Genomic DNA, 21,545 nt, shown 5'->3' on the forward strand with positions numbered 1-21,545 from the left:
CAATGTAAATTATGGGTTAGTCAGTGGGCAAAATAAATTGTCAAGTGATTATTTCTCATGCAAGGCAGTGGATGAGACCTAAGAATCCTACAATCTTGAGAGTTTCCGGCCCCACATTTGCAGCTGTTCTGCTCCTTGGCAGCCCCAGTGTTACTCACAAAGGAACACTGATGGGGGAGCAGGCAGGAGCTGAGACAGAGCAGAGACTCCATCAAGTGTGAGATGTCTGACCATTCTCTCTGAACCCAAGTTACCTCAGTATCAACTAAAGCTATTGGATAACGTGGCCTCCAGTCCTTTCTAGTCATTAAATCCTGCCCTATTTTAACTTTGTCATGAATAATAACTTGTGTCACACCACTTCAGTTTATTGACATTCTGAGTCAGGCTGGGATATAGAGGTACTGTGGTTTAGTTTCCACCCAGAGTACAGCCTTCAAAGCGATGTGTGGTTAATTCCAAAGGTACCCCTCAGTTAATTTTTTCTGTGAAAAAGAAAATTATTGGTTAATTTGAACTATAAGATGTCATGAAGAATAAAGTTTTATTTGCTTAGTACAACATACTAAACATATGGTTGACCTCACAAGAAAAAAAAAATTAATGTTTAGTTTTAACTCCATTTGTTAGGTTTTTTTCCTAAACTATTTAAAGGTAACACAGATCTCTAAACTTTCAAGTTATAGTTAGTTATCTCAGTAAACACAGGCAGTGCCATATATTTTAAGTTACTGAGCAAAGTGTGAGAAACAGATCTTCTCAATGGAAACACTGGTCCCTTGCACAAACGCCCCCATACTTCTCTTACATTAGCATGAAGCCCAGCACTAGGCATGTGTATGTGAGGCATCACTTCAGACAGTTTTCCAGACAGTTTTCCTACTGTAAGTCAACACTAAAAATCTGTGCACCATAAGCCTATTGTTAATTCACACAAATATTCTCAGCAAATGACTATATTGATGTAATTCATTTCCCATGGCTGTGAATGTTTCTTCTGAATTAAAGTGATAACTTCTTGAGTATACCTCATGCATAGTCTCATCGGGATTCTTCAATAAACAAAAACAACAGTAGCTTCTGACTAGCTCCCTATACAACTGTAATTTGGTTATAATAATTATTACAATGTCATAATTATCAGCAAGAAAAATGTATCAAAAAAAGGTAGAAATGTGTTAAGTGATAACAAGATTATGACCTCTGGCCCTGTCTCTATGGCTCCTGAGCCTATCAGGCTTGGGAGGTCCTTGGGCCTGTTTTAGTACCTTTCCCACACTCCTGTGCAATCCTGCATGAGACAGACAGCCCAGCCCAATCCTAGGGCAAACTGTTATGAAGAAAACTCATCCAACTGTGCTCATGGTCTCATGGACCTGCAGTTAAAACAGGTCTCTGTGTACATCTGGAATAAATTAGAATAATAATGTCAACATCAAGATACAAATTAAGGCATGACTGTATCGCTGAGGAATACCTTCTCTACAACGTAAAAACTTTTAGGTTATGTTTGAACTGAAAAGCCATATTAAAAGTAGACTAAAAAAAAAAAAAAAATCAAGTTGCCCTGCCACCTTGATTTTGAAGGTTTACAAACTCTTTGATGATATGTATTCTTCCAACAAAAATACACAGACTGTTTTATACTTTTCAGAATTTTCCACAAGCGGTTTCTGAAAACATCACCATAGGAAATAATTCCAGATTCCAGATAAGAAGCTCAAATGAGAGAAGCCACACTCACATGCACACGATACACAGAGATGGAATCAGCTGAACTGAGCGCAGCAGAAGCCCCTTCCTGGCCAGAACTGCAGAAATCTGCATATGAACATTTTCCTCAAACTCTTCAAAGCCACAGGTCAAGGCTAGGGTTTCAAGAACTATAGACAACAGCGCCAAGACCACAGAAATTTGTGTTTAGTTCAAAACTCAACCACATCCTGGAAAGTTCCAGGTCAGCTTTAAGTGCCCAAATCCCTTCATTTTCCTGTACACCACTTCCCTTCTGTGGCATACAGAATGCCCTGAGAGGCAGACTCCTTCAGCCGTCACGAATCCTTTTGAATATCTAGTCACTTAAGGATTATGCCATAATTAAGTTCATCTTAAGAATTCAAGACTTGTTGGATCATAAACCAAATAGGACAGCCTATGGTAAAGAACATCTATTTCAATTCTAAAAAGACTACTTTACAATTTAAAAAAAAAAAAACTCACGGGAAAAAAATACTTTTCTAAAGCCTATTTTAATCTTAAAATTATACAAGGCTATATTACAAATGAAACTTAAATAGCTAGACCAATGCAGTCCTAAGAAGGTTCTTTATCAGAATGAGTAATACGCCAAACTATAGCAATGAAAAGCACAGAGTCAATGGTGGGCACACCTTTCATCCAAGCACCTGGGACATAGAGGCAGGAAGATATCTGAGTTTGAGGCCGGCCTGGTGGACAGAGCAAGAGTCAGGCCAGCCAGAGCTACATAGAGAGAGAAAAAAGAAGAAGAAGAAAGTGAGGAAGAGGAGGGAGAGGAGGAGGAGGGGGAAGGGAAGGGAAGGGAAGGGAAGGGAAGGGAAGGGAAGGGAAGGGAAGGGAAGGGAAGGGAAGGGAGAAAGGCAGATTTATAGAAAATTGCAATATTACATTGACTATATCCCAGGTCAAATAATAATCCCTGTGGGGTTTTAGTTTGTCTTGTTTTGTTTGAGACAGGGTTTCTCTGTGTAGCCTTGGTTGTCTTTCTGTTTCTCTGAACTTGGCACACACCTCTTACTAAACCATAGGAAGTCAATGAACCATGAAACTATTTTCTACTAAATCATCCTTATTTGTGCTCAGATAAACTCCTGGTCATTATTATGGTTACAAATATCATTTCATTTTGCTTGTTTTATTACAAATCCACATAAATTCACAAAAGCTAATAAGGTGATATAGTTACAAAATCTCCATCTTTATCAAATTCCTTCATTTCATGTATGGCTTTACTTTGAGGGGGTCACAATGTGCCATGGGGAGTTGGGCAGGGGAGGGGGGCTGACAAAGGAAAGCTGGCAGGAGACTCTCCTCCCTGTCCCTAAAGTTCCTGGAGACAGGACTTAGTGTCCTCAGCCTTGGTGCCAAGTGCTTTAAGCTTCTGAGCCATCTCTCACAGGCTCAGTGGATGTTTTATTGTTTTAATTTTTATGACAGATTTGTAAATTTATATTCATGCTTTCCAAAGCCTACTTTTTCAATCTCCTATGACTTATTAACTGGTATTTTATAACCAAAATACAAAAGGGCAGCACCCATGCCAAGTGAATCTAAAAGATACTGAGCTACCAGGTTCCTGAATATGCTAAAGTGCACAGGACTATGCCCAAAGATGGCTTTATGCATCTTTCTCCAGACTGTTCTAACTATACATTTCTAGTCAATCTAGATTATTGCTTTGGGAAAGCCTGGTAGTCTGGTGGACAAAGCTTGGTGAATATAGGATCAAAATATTCTTTTGGCCCTAATTCCGGCAGGCTTTAGTACAGCAATTCAATGACACAGATTAGAAGATTTAATTCAATGACACAGATTAGAAGCTCTCTATTCAGTTACCATAAAAATTTAAAGCCCAGATTTAGAAACCAAGCTTTAGAAATCTAATTGTGAAGGCAGCTCCCATGTCTTTTGTTATTCCAGTTATAAGAATATTACTTTTCTCATTCCAGTTATTACAGCTACTTCTCAGAGCACTGGGCAATTTATAAAGTAGGTCTTCAGCCTCGTCTAATGACTAACCTTATTAATCCTACTGTAGAATTCACACTGCTACTCCTCTGTCTTTCCTGTTGTCTGTTCCTTATAGATCGTGGCCTATTTCTTTATTTTTCCTCCCTGGCTTGATTGCTTCCAAGAGGATGTCTCCTGAATTTACCCAGTTGAGGACTGACTGTTTGCTAATCTAAATGGTTAACAAACCCATTACACCACCATGTATCACCCCCTGCACACACTATTTTTATTTTCTGCCATGGGGACCATGTTTTCTTGCTTTGATCGTATCAAGCTTTAAAAAACAAGCATCTAGCCCAGCCTCCCTTATTTGATATTCTGCTAATGGTGAGGGCAAGGTTTTTGAAGTCCTCCTTCAACAACACATTTGCTCATTTTGGAGGTTGTGGAACTCGGCTGCACACCAGCTAAGAGACAGATCCTGAAGCCTCTTCCCTGTTCCCTAATACTCAGTTCTTAGTTGGCAGATTAAGAGCTTTCAAAGCACAGCCTATCGCTGTTTCTGACACTGTGGTGCCTTTCTAGTCGGGCAGAACATCTGCTGAGTCTTCTGCATCTGTATTTACCCCTTGCTCATCCCCAGAGCTTCTGTTCAGAGGTCTCCAGGTCCCAACTACCTCTGAGAAATTTCAGAAATTTAAGTTCTGCAATAGTACACCTCCAAAGAATTTCCAAAAGCTCGAGTACAACATACATCTCTCTAATCTTTGAAAATATAAACATATCACTCTATTGACATCATATACAGGTAATATTTTGGTTGTACACATAATTCTCATAGCCACCACCCGGTGACTATTTCATTACTCTTGACATTTTGTGATAATAAAAAGAACACTTTGACCCTTTCAATTTCTTGAAGAGTCTGGTTCTGGTATCTTGGTTTCCTTAATCGCTGGTTTAGAGTACGCATGTGCCACTGTTACTCTGTACGCACTTGCAATGAGGCAGATGAGATAGGTGAGTCTAAGATGAAGAGCACGATGAGGAAAAGCTTTAATCTATTTTATCATTTCTATACAAAATGCACCTTTTGCTCCATGATCAATAAACAAGGCTGCTGATTCTTTTGCTCGGGTTTCCTTTAACGGTAAGTCCCCTGATTATTTAAATCAATAGTCATGCATTTTCAGTGGCACTGGACCTGCCTCCTACATACTAATGAGGTTCAAAGCTGTAGCTCCACAACTCCATTTGGAAGTACTGTATCTATCTGTCCAACGGCAGAGCATGGACAGTGCGTCTAAAGTCTTCAACACTCTAAAGCCATTCAATCCTGTATTCATTTTAGTGACTGCGTTACTGCCTCGGCAACCCGTATAATTCTCTAGGTTACAGCAACCTGTATAATTCTCGAGGTTACAGCAACCCTATGACTTACTCCCTTACCTTCATAAACACCCTTAACTCATACTTACTCAACCTCCCAAATCTCTCTCTCTCTGCTTAACTCAGACCATGTGATTCTTGCCAGTACAACCACCTGCTCATAAGTCATCCTGGTCTTGGTAATAATTCCTACTCTATGTGCTCATTAAATATATACGACGTCTTTGTCAGTACTCTTTCCCCACAGAAATACTACATTCTGGCCTTAACACACCATTTATATATCCCTTTATTCCAAACCTACATTCCTCTGACACGAGTTGTTATTGAATGAGTCTGTCTAACTAGCTAGCTGTCACAGTCAACCTCATCTCTTCCCAAGTAAGCCTTTGTACTAGTTTGCTTCTGTGTTACTGCGATACAAGACTAAGCAAAATATGTATTGGAGTTTGTGGACTGGAGGTTTACAAATGAGGGATAAACAGCCAGCTTCTAAGCAGCCCTTGGGAAGGAAAGGGTTTAGTTATAATCCATCAAGGGAACCCAAGGCGGAAACCTGGAGGTAGGAACTAGAGCAGAGACCACAGAGAAAGCTGTTCATTGGCTTGTTCTTCATGGCCACTTTAGCTTGTTTAACTTGTTTTGTTTTATACAGCTCGGGACGACCAGCCCAGGGATGGGGCTGCCTCTATTAATAGAGGTGGGCCCTACTCTATCAAACATTAATCAAGAAAATGCCCCCTGAAGACTTGCCCGCAGGCCATTTTGACAGGGTCATTTTCTCAACTGAGGTTTTTTCTTCCCAGACAACTCTAGCTTGTATCAACTTGACAAAAAAAAAAAAAGAAGAACAAAAAAAAAAAAACCTAACTAGCACACCTCCTGTTACACCACCTATTTTAATGACTTAGCTATCTGTCCATCTGCGGTCCAGTCCATCTACTAAACATCTGAGGCAAGATCTACTTAGAAGCTGGCTGTTTATCCCTCATTTGTATACCTCCAGTACACAAACTCCAATAAATATTTGAATAAACAAAGCTGGAAGGAAAAAAAAAGTGATCCTAAAGAGTACTGGCCGACCAGTCAGGAAACTGAGTGCAAATTCACACGGGCATCTAGCTTGAGGTGATAAAAAACAAGGGGCCAGCCTCCTTCTCAGTTGTTCCTCATTAAAGGAAAGTGCATTATGTCCAGGTGCAATGACTCAGCAAGCCTGTTCTGCTTATTGTCACACAGTTTCTAAGAAGGTGAAAGACTAGATCCCTATTTGGATCTTTAAAGAAGGTTATCATGAATGATATATATGAACGATATATATACACATATACACACACACATATATATCATGAATGATATACATACATATATAGATATACATAAATAGATGAGAGACAGACAGACAGATATCTGGTAGACTTTCTCAGTCTAGGCTAACTGTAGGCAGAGGCCCCTCATCTGACTCCTATGCCAACCATTTGCTCACACAGCAACAAGTAAAGCCTGGTATTCTTGCTAACTGTCAAAGCAAACAGAGACACAAAGAGTTCAGAAGAATGTGCTAGCTTGCTGTCTATTGCTATGATCAACACCATGACCCAAGGCACCATGGGCAGGAGTTATATGACTTACAGGTTATATGCCATCAAAGGAAGTTAGGAACTTGAAGGCAGGAACTGAAACAGGGTCCATCCCACCCCATTCTGCATCCTTAGCTACCTTTCTTATGCAAATCAGGACCACCTGCCTAAGGGAGCACTGCCCACACCCAAAATCAATCATTAATTAAGAAAAGTGCCCCAGAGACAAATCATCAAAGGGCAATCTGATGGAGGCATGGTCTCAAATGTGGTTTTCCCTCTCCAAATGACTCTAGCTCATGTCAAGTTAGACGCGCATGCGCAGGTGCGCGCGCGCGCGCGCGCGTGTGTGTGTGTGTGTGTGTGTGTGTGTGTGTGTGTGTGTGTGCGCGCACACACACACACACACACACACACACACACTCACAACCCAACTAGCATAATGACTAACTTGGACCCATCTCCAAACCTGTTTATTAAAAATGTTCTACTGAATTTATTATATGCATAGTAGTGAGTTCTCTTACAACAATGTTGGCAAGGCCCTGTGGAATGCAGGCAAACAACTTAGAAACACTAGGACTCTTATAAATTATGTATTAGAAGGCCGTTTTTTCCCAACAACCTTTGGTCTGAAACAAGCACTGACTAATGAAAAAAATTACCAAAAAGGCAGAAAACACATCTGTCTAAATAAAGAGGTAACGATAACATTTCTGAATTAACAAATGCTGCGCCTTATGCTTGTAAAATGCTTAACTACCTATAATTATTAATTTAACATTCTTTGCTTGCCTTCTGATCCTCCACAGTTCTTCTTGCTTTACATACTACAGTTTACTATAATGCATAAAGTAGCTGTAAACTCTTTCTCATCAATTCACTGGATGCTCCTAAAACCTGGATAAAGAAACAGGCCCTGGCTAAGAAAACAAGCTAGAACTCCGGAGCTGCTTCTTCTCTCTCTTCAGGGAACATTTTCATCAGCCCTGGCCCAGGCCCTGACAACATTCTTAGGACCTGAGTCACAGCAACAGTCTATTTAATGAATAATTAGGTTAGTAGGACATAATCAAAGTTTAACCAAACAAAAGGCCAATTTATTACTTTCCTTCTACAAAACTTCAAGCTTTCTTTGTCTACCCCACAATAGGCAAACACACACACACACAAAAGATATAGTAATTACAGCTTTTTATTTGTTCTTTTTTTCTTAACTAAGCATGTCCCCAATGCAAATTAAGATTAAAAGAGAAAATGCAGAGCATTGGTGGTAAACACAGCTGACTTCAAGGAAACCTGCAAATTAGGAAAAGCACAAGTATATATCACACAGAGACTCCTAATTTCAAAAACTATCCTCTTAATACCAGCAATTTTTAAAACCAGCATGTGCGAGTATGTGTATGCATGTGTGTGTGTGTGTGTATGCATGTGTGTGTGTGTGTTTTCCCTGGAGACCAGAAGAGGGCATCAGATCCCCCAGATCTCGAGTTCTGGGCAGCCATGAACCTCATGACCCAAATCCCACCCTGTAAGAAGGGCTCTCAACCCCTGAGCATCTCTCTGGCCCCACAGCTAGAGCTGTTAACATATTTATAAAGTCATGGCCAAACATTACATTTTAAAATTTGCTTCCTGAGAAAATAAGTTCAACTTATATGTTCTCATATCAATCTTTATACGTCAGAACTGAACTATGGATGACAGAGGGTTAGCTTGGGAGCTGCTAACCCTGCTTCCCCAGCACGCTCTGCCAAATTAGTTTAATGCTAAGCTCGATCATCTGGCAATTGTTCTCTTGTTTTTCTGGGCAAAGACCAGAAAATAACACCAAACTGTATGAGAGTACCTTTTAACACACAAGGGCATACAGACAGAAAATGCATTTTCTCCAGAAATTTCGTTTTGTAAAACCCTGATTGTATGAAGACATTATTCAATAAGCATTCCAACTTCAAAGTAATATTGAGGAACAACAAATAATGTTTTCCTGATGAAATTGGTTTAGGTTATTAAAGACTTGAAAGGAGTTAACCCAAAACCTGAAAACCTTATTGTAGTTGGATGCTATTTAATTTTTTAACATTATTTTAAATTTAATTTTTTTAATAATTTCATACATGAATACTATTTTTACATTATTTCCACCCTTCCAAATATTGTGTCCCCACACATACACACACACACACATACACACACACACATACACACACACAGAGTCTCCTGAGTCTATTTATGGTGCTGATCACCATAAATATGGTGTGTATATACTAAGGGTTAAGCACTTGGGATTGGATAACCTATAAGGGGGCTCTGTTGAAGATCTGTTCAAACATTCAAAACGGGATTACATAATTGGTATCCAGTTAAATTTTTATCTGAGCTTTCTGAACCTGTGGAAATCCATTGCTTTGACAATAGAAAACTAAAGGGTCAGAAAGATGGCATGGACTAAGAGTTTAAAAACAAAGACTTATTAAGGACCGAAATGACAGTATTCCGGTACATAAAAGAAAGGACCTTACCTTATATAACGAATTTAGGCAACATGTTACCATTTAGTTGTCCCTAGCATCCATGAAGACTGATGTACCTTTTAACAAAACTGTCCACTTTTAAATGAGCTCAGATGGAAAGGACCTGGAACACATCTTCTCAGGGATCCACCCCTGGCCCTCTATGATACTGAAACTGGCTGAGCTCTGGACCATGCCCTCTGCTAAGCTCGGAAGACATCTAAATGACTGCCTACTGGTATCACTTGGGTATCAGCTATCCAACGAACACCCTCAGAGATGTATCTTTCTCCACATGCCTAAAGAACCTTTTATTTATTCATAATATCTTTAATAAATCAGCTTCAAGTCAATAAATCTGACCTGTGGTCCTGTTTTAGCCTGTGGCCTAATTCCAGGAACTTACTCACTTTAATCTATCTCACTCATTCCTTTAATGGATCTAGTCACCAACCCAGCTAGTGTCTCTTTTGACCCCATATCCTTCCTCGTATCACATCCAAGTCTGATATACATAATCCTAGTTCCTAGCTCACCCCAGCTCTCCTGACAAGGTCCCTGAACGCCCTGACAGTGAGCATTCACAGACTTTCACCTGATTCATGGCCTACAGTCTCCTTCCCCCATCGTCCACAGTGTGGACGATGCAGGAGCACGGGCCTGGCATCCATCCTTGCCTTCCCTGAAACCAGTTGCTCAACTGTTCTGGACATTTGGTCTCTCACTGATAGGATCTGCCCAACCCCCATGCTCCTTAAAGTCTCTGGGAAAGAGGCATCTGCCGTTCCCTGAACAGCCAGTTCTGACAAGAATGGTACGGGCTGTATGGGAAACACAGATGTGTACAGGACATGATTCACACCTTCCAGAAACCAACATTCCAGGAACAACAGGAGGACAAGCACATCTACAGTAAGAGAGGGCTCCCTGGGCCAGGAGCAGAGGAGCAGGCGCCTCTTTATCATTTTCTGTATAACTTTGAGCAGAGGCTTAAAAGATGAAGATGACTTTCATAACTGAGATAGAATAGCCACAGTGTGGGAAGTGGCATAAAAACAGCAAGAGGAGAGTAGAGACAGGGCAAAGGACAGGGAAGTAAATGTCCGCTTATCCCAGAAAGGATACGTTGTCAGGCTGATTAAAACAAGGGGACACAGAAACAAATCTAAAAAGATAGGTCAGGTGTGTAGACAGGTCAGTATAGATAGACAACAGGTCAGTATAGATAAGTTAGTATAAGTAGACAGATCAGTATATGTAGACAGTTAAGTATAGATAGGTCAGTAGATGTAGACAGATCAGTATATGTAGCTAGGTCAGTATAAATAAGTCAGTATATGTAGATAGGTCAGTATATGTAGAAACGAACTCCTCATTGAAAATAGGTGAGCCAGGCCATCCTATACAACGCTAACATTTAATTTACTCTCACATTCTATACATAAAGCTGAAGTATAAAAAGCAAAAAGCTGGGAATTTGATTCCATCTGGAACATAATCTTACAGACTCACTGTGTAGTCTCAATGTGAATGTCGGACCCCAAGTGAAGACCCTCATGAGATTGGTTTTTTTTTTGGCAAATAAGCTTAGCACTGGCAAAAGAGGAGCAGGCTATTTTGACTACGGGTTAACTAAAATTGCCTGCCCTTAAATAAACAGCCAACAAACACAAACGCTACTTAGCAGCTTTATTATCTACAATCAATAACCATGCACAGATAAATCTTAATGTTTTGTCTGCCACCTTAATTCCAAACTAGAGGACTGCTAGCCCCCCTGGGCACACACTACATGCCTCCAGTTTTAGAATTCAGAACAGTCTGCATGACTGAACAGCGTGGAAAGTTACTCACCTGCCTTCCTTTCTCATATTTGCAGTATCGCTCTCTCCCTTTTAATGCTATCTTTTTTTCTTCCTGGTTTGCAACAATGGTTCTATTTCTGTACCCATACCTCCCAAATGCCACTGCTGCCTGGGATTTTCTTCCCCGCTTCTGTGACGACCCTTTCCTTAAATGTCAGCAGTTCTGTTCACTTCAGCTACACACCCAACAAGCTCTAAATTTCTCTGGGAATGGAAGACTAAAGAAGAAAAGGAGAAAAAAAAAATCAAGGAAAAATAAGAGACAAAGGCCATCTGACTTACAGAACCACCTGACAGAGGCCAGGAGGCCCCAGAGATCACATGTTCTGTCCCTGGCAAATAGGGCTCCAGAAAGTTTACCCTGATTTGAAACTGGCTTTAGCAGCAAACTGTGTGCAGTCAACTGGTTCAGCTTTTGAACATTTTCAAAATATGTATGCAAAACAGCCTGCAAGGTTTTCAAGGCAGAAAGTGTGGAACTCCCACCGACCTCGTGGAGAGCCCTAGAATGAGGTCTTGCCCACTGGAAGACCATGTTCTGGGAGACAGAAGCGCTGACACTCTGTAACTTTATCAGTCCTCCATCTTTCGGCTCAGCCTCTTCACCCATACCGCAGTCAGTACCGTCTCTCCCCAGGGCAGACATGGAACTGGGCTCCACGGCTATGTAGTTAGCCTGTATTGTCAAACCCTGCAGTAGGCGCGTGACAAGATACAATAATGAACCTGTACTGGGTCCTCTAATAAGCACATCAGGGAAAGGAGATGGGGACATAGTCATAAACAAAAGGAAGATACAGTGTTCATAAAGTATATGTTTAAAACAGAAAGCACTGGCAGAAGGTTTAAAATGGCCAAATAGACATTCTTAGTCAACGCTTTTTATAGTCAAAGGCCTGATCTAGAAACAGGGAGGGAAGATTGAGGCAACCCAAGTACCAGTCACATGTTATCAAAGCACCGAGTGGAAAGTAGGCAGTCACGGAAAAGGTGGGGAAGAGCAAGCTACTCATCCTTATGATACTGAACGCTTTCCAGCACGGTCGGACACTCAAGACAGAAACCTCCGGGGTAACAAGGCAGGAAAGCACAGGCAGGTATCCAACCTCCGGAGCTACAGGTAAAAGCTCTACCAGGGCAAAGCAAAGGAAGTTTGCTTTTATAAAAGAAAAAGAAAAAAAACAAAACAAAACAAAACAAGGCGACAGGAGCAAGGGAAGTGGTAAGCTTTCACACTGAGCTACAAGCCCTGGAACAACGCCAGGTGGAGCGACACACAGCAGCAGCAGCAGGGGGCGCTAGCAAGGGGGTGGGATTTCACCTTATCTGAAGTGGAATGTTTCTCTGCTTTGCTCAGTTGTTATTTAGAAAATATTTCTCTTCTTTACTTAGGAATTTATAGTTAGTGTCTAATGATTACAAAACACTCATCAATAGTCTGAGCTGAGACGTTGTTTACATACTCTACGAGCGTCTGACGGCTAGATGGACATCAAGCCAAGACGTTGCATAGCCCCTACAGAAATGATATCTGAAATAGGAAAGAGTTCTTGCTAGAAGTAAAAGAAAAAGATATCACAACCGAGCACTCTCTATTGGAGGTGTGAGGGACCCCTGTTTGAGAGTGGTCTGCACGATGTATTGACAATGCACGTTTCCAACACAGAACAATCCTTCCAATACCAAGCAAGGCTCATGAGCATCAAATCAGGCACTCTGAGGTCCATAGCTTCAGAAAACAATTTTGAAGAGCCGTACAAATTTTTCAATTTACAATTTACAAATGGATTATATAAATTTACAACTTACTATTTAAAGGACTCATGAGATCACACAGGATTGATCTGGTCCACTTCTAGTTGACAAGAAGAAGAACTGTCAACACACAGGCATTACACACAATAAATATACCTAACACAATTTCTAAGAGTAAATCACTTGACTAAAGAAGTAAAGAAAACATAAGCAGTGTTTGGTGTCTGAAACACGGCAAAAAAAAAAAAAAAGAAAGAAATTGGCAGATACAAGTATGAGTGGCTATTTTAAACGTTCAATATACTAAGTAACAATGTTTGACTTTTACTAATAAAGGCATCTGACCAGATAACCTGTGACTGCCCAAGAACATTGACCTTTCCTGTCCTTACTAGTAAGTCCAAGGATTCCTCTCTAGAACAAGCCTCCATACTGGTCAATTCTTCTTCCTTAAACCTATTTCAAAGTACAGACAGAGCATCGAGTCCTAAGGTTTCTCTTTTTTTTTTTTTTTTTTTGCTGCAACAGAAATACTTCACAAGGGCACACTTCAGCATTCAGATATCTGCTGACTGAATAGTGGCCAAGGTCTTAACGTGGATGCTGGAAGGGGGACAGTGTTACCTGTCTCTCAACAAATCTTTACTGAGCAAACAGGGGCCACAAACAAAACAACTGGGGTTATCTAACCCTAGGATTTGCTAAGTCGGGATGAAAAACACACTCTATATCATCAGGAGCCTGTGACACGTACACAGGCCTCACAATTATTAGAAAGCAAAGACCAAGCTGTCTGTCAGGAGAATTGGGATCCAATGAGATGCAGGGGAGGAGCCTGCATCCTCTGGTTTTAGCTTATTTATTCCCACATTCATTGAGAAGTCTAATCTAGACTTTGGCAACTTCCTTCTACTTCTGAAAATACTTGATTTAGTAAGTTAAACATTTGCAGTTCCCTCAGGGAAACTACAAAATGATAACGGGAAATGGGAAGCTCAGTTCCAGAACATTCATTTCACTGTTTCAGTAGAATTCTATTCCTATTATAAATCTATAAACTGACACAGCCCTTCCACAAGCTTAAACTCTGCCATTATAGACAAAAGCGTCAGAAAGTTCAAAATCCTTACTATAGCAAGGACTCTAAGTAAAGAGTATAAATAAAAAACATTGTCACTAACTTTTAAGTGCAAGGAAAATTAGAGGTACAGCGTACTGCAAAATTAGGTCCTCGGAAGAGACCCTGAGTGGACAACGTGCAATTCTATAACAGTGAAGTCCAAGTCACAATGGAGACCCTAGAATGTAGGAGATGCCAGGAACATAATAATGCCTACAGAGAAAAGCTACAGGTACTGTGTAGATTAAACCCTAGAGAAGCCACAATATTACAAATGGCAGAGCCAGACAGCTGGGGTTATCTAACCCTACGGATGCTGAGAAGATGTCACCAAGGGACTAGGTGCTGGGTAGGGAGTTCCAGGTTTTGATTTTTGTTCTCCATGTTTCTCTTGGAATCTTTCCTCCTTGCTGTGCCCCATTCTCCCCATTTTGAATGATACTTACTCTGTGCCATTGTATCCTGAAAACACACGAAGCAGATTTTCCATTTTACAGGAGTTCACAGCTAAAACTGTGGACTTTTAAATAACACTGGAACTCTTGTGACTAAGTCAGACTGAACTGTGAGACAGCCATGAACATATGGGAGTTCCTTCAGAATGTTGTAGATTGAATGTGAAAAGTTCCCTGTGGGTTTGTGGGTTTGAACACTTCATCTCCAGTGGTGGTGCTGCTTTGGGAGGCTGCAGACCCTTTGTGACATTAAGCCTAACTTGTAGAGGTGTATCACTTGGGGAGGAAGAGTATCTTCAGAGTTAAAGCCTGGCCCTGGTTCTAGCTCCCTCATCTGTTTCCAGCATCACTAAGCTATGAATAAGCCATATTACACATTCCTGCCAACCATGGTCAAGTCTCTCTGACACTAATGACTGTAGCCTCCCAAACTATGATCCAACATCAACCTTAAGTTTAAAAAGATGTGGCAATTAGTATGTCCTTTTATAAGAAGATACAGGTGCAAACATACAGAGATGCTACCATGTGACAGAGGCAGATTAGAGTGATAAATTTATTAACCAAGTAAAGACAAAGTCTGCCACCAATACTGGACAGAGAAGGAAGGGGAGGAGAAGGGGGGAGAGGAGGGGGAGGGAGAGGAGGAGGAGGAGGAGAAGGAAGAAGAGGAGGAGGAGGAGGAGGAGGAGGAGGAGGAGGAGAAGGAGAAGGAGAAGGAGAAGGAGAAGGAGAAGGAGAAGGAGAAGAAGAAGAAGAAGAAGAAGAAGAAGAAGAAGAAGAAGAAGAAGAAGAAGAAGAAGAAGAAGAAATAATAGATGTAGCATATACTTTCCCTAACCTTTAAAGAGAAATTTGCTCTCTAATGTCCACCCTTCAAAACTGGAATAGAATCAGTCAAAGTTGTTTTATGATGCCAGCTAGCAGTATGTCACAGCAACTCTAAGAAACTCACATAGGTATAGTGTCCCAGGGCTCAGTGATTCCAGTTCGGTAGTGGGAATGGCTAGAGTATGGACCTGGGGCACCTAGGGTAGCAACTTCCTCCTTAATGCAGCTTCACTTTAAAAAAAAAAAAATCATTAAAATGCTATCTCAAATGTGCAAAGCATTAAATTATAAATAAGAGAAATCACGGGGCAAAGGAAAAGGAGAATTCAAGCAGAGGAAGATGCAGCTGCCTAACTGTGAGGCACCCTCATCAGACAAGGCCAGGCTGAGCATGATCAGAAGAGTCTGTTGGCTATTTCCATCCCCTGAAAGTTCCATGAATAGAGAAACAGAGGAAATGAAACCACCACTCGCTGAACCGACTCTTCTGCACTTACAAAGATGTTCTCATTTACAAGTCAAAGCAAGCTTATGAGAGCTGGAAAAAACTATAGTCTGTACTAAGACTACTCAACACAGGTGATTAAAGAGGAGGAGGAGGAGGAGAAGGAAGAGGAGGAGACAAACCTAGGGCATTGGGCCTGAGCTTCTCCGCATCAAGGTGAACATGGCAAAAGAGAATACACATGCAGGAAGGTCAGCTAAAGATGTTCCCTGGAGCTGAAGGCCACTGGCCACAAGCTCTAAAATGCCCCAGTTTCCACCTGGCCTCCCTGAGGACTTACAGAGTCAAAATTCCTACATCCAAGGTCCACTCCCAGCCAGGACGAACAAGTTCTGCTGTGTGATTTGCAAGGTGTTTCATTTTCCATTGCATTCCACTGCTTCTGAAGACTTGCACCCCAGCCAGCCCAAAACTCATTCTTAGACTACCTAGGAGACCCCACTGCTCCCCATGGCCACACGCTGCTTGACAACAGGCCCCTTCCAGTAATTTATTATTTTCCTTTTTCATTAGAAAGACTTTTCTTTCCCTCCCTGGTTTTTTTCCTGGGGGCTGGAGGTGCTGCTCGGTTGTGGATGTGCTTGCTGTCTGAGATCTGACACAGCCCAAGCTGCACTGGCACTCCCAATACCCTACCTCAGCACCTCAGCTCGCCCTGTCTAGGATTACAGAACTGCACTTGGATTCTCCTTTCTTTGTTTTTCTTTAAAAAGTTCATTAAAAAAAAAAAAAAAAAGGCTTACTAAATCACACATACCCCAAATTGCCTCTAATGGTAACAGTCATAACCAAGAGTCATGCCAACAGTGGGCTATGATGAACACTAATGAATGAAGCATGTCAGAATTCACTCGTATGATGACTATCACTAGTTAAAAGGCAGATAAATGGCTGGCATCGGCTCCTACCTGAATTCCAAAGGAGAAAGCAAGACACAGCACCCACTCACACACTACATCCATGTCACAGGATGGGTCTAGGGTCCCCAGAGGCGAAAGCTGTCTAAATCTCTGCAGAGACAACTCCCATCCCCTCTCTAGGCTATTCTGAGTATGCGTCCCCTGCATCTCTGTCTCTTCTTGCAGATTCTTTTCTCTAGTTAATCTTTTCTACATCTGTTCTAGTCTAGTATTTTTAAGCCCATATCCTTCACAGCAGGAGAGCAACCTGGTTCACGAAGTGGCTCACGCAGTGAATAAACACCAATAAGAAAAATCAGGGAATGCACAGTGGACATCATACACAAATTCCAAGCATCAAACCTTTCCCTGTGCACTGTTGTTGGAAACTCAATGGCTTAGAATTCATGTGTTGGCCTTTGCTGTTATCTTCCACATAAATACCGTTTTCTTGGAGCAGAGCTACAAGCACATATATGGGTACTGTTTGTGGCTATAAAAGCAGGAGCTCCAGGAGACAACACAGCCCACAAAGCCAAAAATACTTACTATGAGACTGTCTAGAGTTTGTGAGCCTATCTGTACATAAGCAGCCTGGAGTTTAAAAGTAGCTCCTCCACACAAGAGCTGTGGCAACATACAACAAAGACTACGTCCACTAAGTCATATAAAACAGACAGCTGTACATGTTTATAAGCCAGTAAGTTTTCCTCATTTGTCCACTGTGCCACTGATTCCATTAAAGCCCATCCTATTAGGTCAGCATACACACAGGATGACGGAGTGATTTTCTTTTAATAAAGGTTCAAAAGAATCATTTATCCTGATCAAAAAAGCAAAGGATGCTCCTTAGCATCTTAGCATCTGTCCTCATTCCCACCCCCACCATGAAGCCATAAACGATAAAGCTGCTTTCTTTAAAAGGAATAGAAATATTCTGAGATATATATAGAGAGAGAGATAATCAAACTTTCAGCTGGAAAATGACAAATCAGTAGTTTAGAAGTTTTGCAGCTATATAAGTTTAAAAATTCTAAGCCAAGGACAGTAACTTATGTCTATAATCTCAGCCCTTGGGAAGTTGAGTATACCATGAGTTCAAAGCCAACTGAACTGGATACAAAGTAAGTTCCAGGCCAGCATAGACTGCAAAGTAAAACCCTATGTCAAGAAAAAAAAATTTTTTTTAACTGTAAATTGTAAATTGTAAAATTATGTTCCACAAATGCATATGCTTGGGTACAATTATATAACCAATGTTATATCAGCTATAATCTCCACAAATAAATAAATTGTAGGAGGAAGAATTAAAATGGAACAACTTCAAAAGTATAAAGAGATGCAGTATCTTTGAAAAACGTTGCAGTATTTGTAGAATTGCAAATAAAGCAATTCGGAGTAAATAATAAACCATGTCACACAGTTCTAAAATATAAATTCCACACACCTTCTAAACTAAAGTTTGCTACTGCACTGTGGTTTTGCTTGTGAAGTAAAATGTCTGCCCACACACTAATCAAATATTTGAAAAGAAAAGGTGAAAATGAGAACGGCTACCCTAAAAATTCTTAAAATAATAAAATTGACTTAAAAAAATTTCACTGGAATTTTACTTTATTTTATTTTTAGCAAATGCTCAATACTTAATGTTTGTAGTAAGCCAGGGCTGAGAGCCATCTACTGCAATCACCAGAAGCCTGGGACTGAGAGGGGAGTCCTGGCAGTACTTGTCTTTCCGGAGTGTAATTGCTCTGCACTTCAGCGTGTTTGAAACTGGAATGCTGGATTTTAATTTAGTAAGGAAAGACGTGTCAGCAGCCTCTGCTCCCCTCCTCCACGAGTTCGGCCACCAGAACAGATGATTTCTTCTGTTTTACTAGGCTGGAGAGAAACTACATGTCCAGCGAAGAAAATGTTTGTGGGAAAGGAATGGCGGGGGACAGGTATTATCCAGATAAACTTCCAATTACAAAATAGGTCTGTTTGTCTGAAAATGCAGTCTCGACAATTTAAGCTGATGATTGTCTTAACCGTATTAAAATTGCCATGCTGCCATAAATGTGTCTAATGAGATTTCTTCTGGTAGTTCTTGGTTTTCAGTTTCAGACGATCTTGGGCAAAAGCCCCAGTCAGTCACGGACTATATTTAATTTGCTGACCAGGTTCGTTTCTTATCTCCTATGGTTTCGGTGGAAGCGGTGACTTCAACCCGAATCTTGAAAGTCAGCACAGGGCGCAAAGAAAACCAGAGCCCCCTCCCTCTATTTTTTATGCAGTAATTTCACAAGACTGAGCCTCTCAACCCTTCTTTCCACAGGCCCACATCCTCAGACAAACTTGGCCTCCCTCGCCGAGTTCAGGGCAGCGGTAGGAAGTACCCGCCCTCCTGAGCTGGGGCCGGGTGTCCTCTCCGTTCACTGGCTGCAGGGGCTGTCAGTGCCCTCAAGGGCGGGGACTCCCACCTTACTGTGGAATCTGAGGACTGCATGGTCACTGGGTCCAGATTCCCCTCCACTCCGCCCCAGAGTCTGTCCCTTCTGCGCTGTCTCCAAAGGCCCTCCTCTCATCATCCATTTTTCTGACCCTCTAAGAAGTAAAGTTTCCCTCCACACACCCCTACCCCTCGCCAGCCAAAGCAGAAGATGCAACTGTTTGGGATGTAAAGCAAATTATGGACCGGGTCTCTCTCGGAGTGGTGGCAGATAGCTGTGAAGATGAAATAACTGCTTAGGTTGCATGTTAATTCAATAAAGTGCACTGGCCATCACGAAATACTGCAGCCATGACTACTAGTGAGAAATGCTACAAAGCACTGCAGGCTGTATCTTTTATTCATCATTTTCAGAGTTTGTCCGGTTGTCCCAAACTATAAATTTTTGAGTGTGAGTACTAAACCTTTCTTGGATCACATCAACATCCCATCGTCTAGAAGAGAACAGATTTATAATACGCTTATTCGGAACGTTATTCTGTAAAGCAACCCTATCAAAGCACACCGTAATGAACGTCAATTCCTACCGGGAACTGCAGATTCCTTGGAGGAGAAACTAAAGAGTGGTCCTAATAATGCTCTATAAACTGCGGGCATTGGATTGTTTTTAATTACAACCTTTAAAGTTAGTAATCTCAAGAAGAAAAAAAAGTCCTTTACATCTCTAGATTGTTTTTGCTATATTCAGTTCCATTACCAGAATTGTAAAGGGCACAAAACATATCTTACTTTAAAGTAAATATATTCTTAGTGTTTAGCCCGGGCAAAGACTTAGGCTATTCGAGTACAGTATGTGAGTCAATAAATGTATCTCTTGTGGGTCTTCCAAGGCCTCTAGCACCAGGCAGAGGCAGTCGACATTGCTTAGCAGCATCTTCCACGGCCTCTCTAACTTCACCTTCGCCCACTGTGACTCAGCTCCTACTTTGCTGCATCCTAGCCCTGGATCGGTTTCAATCGGTCCTCGACCTGACTACCCCACCACTCACGCTCGACTGAGTCCCCGGTCCGTGAACTTCACTTTTCTAAACTGGGCTGCAGCCGAATCGGTTGAGCCAATCCGCGAGCTGTAAATAGCCACGGTGACCAATGAGCTCAGCCCGGAGGCGGGTCTTCGCTGGAGTTCCTCCTGTGGGAGCCCGGAGACCTGTTGCCGCCACCACCGCCGCCGAGGAGCTTCCCCGGGTCGAAGCGCCCGGAGTCTGAGCTCCTGCAGCCAGCGGCCTGCACCACGCTCGGCCAGTTACAGGCGTCCCGGGCGGTCCTCGGAGGCACGCGAGCCCGAGGCCCCACGCGGCCCGCCCGCTTCCCGCACCGGCCCCACCCGGCCGGGCCGTGCATACTCACCGGGGCGCCGGGGCAGCTCGGTCTACGCGGGCTGCAGGGCTGCGGGCTACGGGATCCGGGGCCGATCGCCTCTCCCCGCGCCACTGCAGGCGCCGGCTCCCACCCTGCTCGGCCCGCGCTTCCCACTGCGAGGTTAGCGGCGGCCCATCCTCCCGGCTCCGCTCCTCCTCCGGCGGCCGCGGCTGTCAGGAGGGTAAACATCCCGGCATCCCCGAGGAGAGGGCGGGCCGCCGCAGGCCCCTCCCCGCGCCCGCACCCTGCTCGGGAGCCCACGCTACGACTTTCCCGAGAACTGGGGTGTGCCTCGCTTACGGCGGTCGGCCCCTGCCTCCAGATCGGCGTTTTTTTGATCCCACTTACCAAGTGGTTTAAGCTACCTCTACACGGTGTCAGTGCAGGCAAGCAAGAGTTTTCCCGGAGTCTGGCTAAGCAAATCTAGACTTTAGCGTCCCAGCTTTAAGAAAGCTTTTCAGGACGCTTCCGAAAGTTGAACTAGGTGATACGGTATGCAGAATCTTTGGGATACAGGCACACTTACAAAGTGGCATTACAAAAATATTACATTAGATAAATTCGTTTACACGTCACATATTTGCAATATGGGTCTCTCCCTAGTACATGGAGCTTTTGAAAAGCAAAGCTTTGATTCCTACTGTTCCACTAACCAGATTTGAACTACTGGAGCGAACAGCTAGGAGGCAGTGTAGAGTCTGTCATACCTAGATGCTAATCATTCAGTGGCCAGTTGCTTAACTTACCATTGTCTTTCTTGGAAGACAGCTTTAACACCTCTCTTTAGAAACAGACGATGAGATACAACAGCGTGCTTGAGCACAGATCTTAACCAGTTGATATCAGTAGGCCTTTCTCTGGTTTCGTTCCCCTGCCAAGGGAATAGAGCCAAACAACAACAACAAGAAAAAGCAGTATTATAGCTCAAATGGATTAAAACAATAGAAGCAAGATTTAGAAAGTTTGGGCCAGCAAGATGACTCAGGAGTTTAATTCCCAGGACCCACAAATTGTTTTCTGACGTCCGTACTGCAATGTGGCACACATACGAATGCAAGTATGTGAA

At 42.3% G+C, this 21,545-nt stretch overlaps 1 protein-coding gene across 2 annotated transcripts in view; it reads right to left on the minus strand.

Moving 5' to 3' along the window:
* Nucleotides 1-20,677, minus strand: part of Nek7 (NIMA related kinase 7) — a 132,309-nt gene extending 111,632 nt beyond the window's left edge. For both annotated transcript variants that reach the window (XM_085841523.1, XM_085841519.1), the window contains exon 1: nt 20,468-20,677. The gene's annotated coding sequence lies outside the window, so the exon portion shown is untranslated. The remainder of the gene's footprint in view (nt 1-20,467) is intronic.
* Nucleotides 20,678-21,545: the final 868 nt, after the last annotated feature.

The sequence above is a fragment of the Mus caroli genome, unplaced genomic scaffold (assembly GCF_978045245.1).
Source record: "Mus caroli unplaced genomic scaffold, Mus_caroli_1 scaffold_1, whole genome shotgun sequence".
NCBI classification, from domain to species: Eukaryota; Metazoa; Chordata; class Mammalia; order Rodentia; family Muridae; genus Mus; species Mus caroli.